Here is a 1,111-nt window from a genome sequence, read left to right on the forward strand (position 1 = left end):
AGAGAGAGAGAGAGAGAGAGAGAGAGAGAGAGAGAGAGAGAGAGAGAGAGAGAAGGTGATGTATTTATTTAGCTTTGAACCACAATCAAACATAGTCAGAATGTGTGCATATTGCATAGAAAGTAGGGTGAACCCTTTAAAAATGGCTAGGTAATAGTTAGCCATTTTTAAAGACTGTGGTTATTGGTTAGAGCTGGCTTTTCTTCCTCTTGATTGTAATTCTACTAACAAAGTAGCTTCTAGCTTACTGCCAGTTTAATGTCCCATGACCAGGCAATACATTGGATTTGATTGACTTGATTACCTATTAGGAAATACCTAATAGTCAATCTCAAGCATTATAACAACTTTTTTACCTGACCGGAAGACAAGTGACAAAATCCTCGGATGACTTTCTCTTTGTACAAATTGCCAGAACCAGTTTCCAACCTACGGATGGTTTGCATTTGTTTGTAGTATTTGAGAGCATCTTCTTTTGATAAAGACACACAAGTAGAAGGTCCTTCTTCTAATTTGTGCAGTTTGAAAGGCTGGAAGAGTGTTTCCAACCTACGGATGGTTTGCATTTGTCTGTAGTATTTGAGAGCATCTTCTTTTGATAAAGACACACAAGTAGAAGGTCCTTCTTCTAATTTGTGCAGTTTGAAAGGCTGGAAGAGACCATAGCATTGCAAAAAGTACGAGTCTTGTTTTAAAAATGGCTCAAGTTATGTGACTTAAGGTGAAAACACACTACCCTCACGTCATGTGAGTTTACGGGGAGTCAGAAAGTTGTGGTTCAAATATCAAAATCCCATAATATAGCAGGTGATTTCGTTCACGATAGCTACACTGCCTTCACGTCTCGTGGGAGCAGTGTGTTTCTAACTTGAAAGAACTTACGGTATCCAAACACCATTTTTTCTGTTTGACCCTTTTATTCCAACCTTCTAATTTCCATTTTTACCTTCTGTTATATTGAAAATAAATGCCGATATCTACTCTTTTCTAACATCTGGAATGTCTACATTCAAATTATCACTAAATTATCGGAAAAAAACCCCACACTCAAGAGTCATCTATGCATAAAATTCTACATTATTTGAACATTTTCTGTACACTAAAAAAAAAA

At 36.7% G+C, this 1,111-nt stretch overlaps 1 long non-coding RNA gene across 1 annotated transcript; it reads right to left on the reverse strand.

Moving 5' to 3' along the window:
- Positions 1-398: 398 nt before the first annotated feature.
- On the reverse strand, positions 399-659 carry LOC113473133. Its single transcript, XR_003395194.1, has 2 exons — positions 550-659; positions 399-429 (listed from the first exon to the last, which is right to left on the reverse strand). It is a non-coding gene; the product is annotated as an uncharacterized LOC113473133 (long non-coding RNA).
- Between the last annotated feature and the right edge of the window lie 452 nt (positions 660-1,111).

This window comes from Diaphorina citri, unplaced genomic scaffold (genome assembly GCF_000475195.1).
Source record: "Diaphorina citri unplaced genomic scaffold, Diaci psyllid genome assembly version 1.1 scaffold16188, whole genome shotgun sequence".
In the NCBI taxonomy this organism is placed as follows: Eukaryota; Metazoa; Arthropoda; class Insecta; order Hemiptera; family Psyllidae; genus Diaphorina; species Diaphorina citri.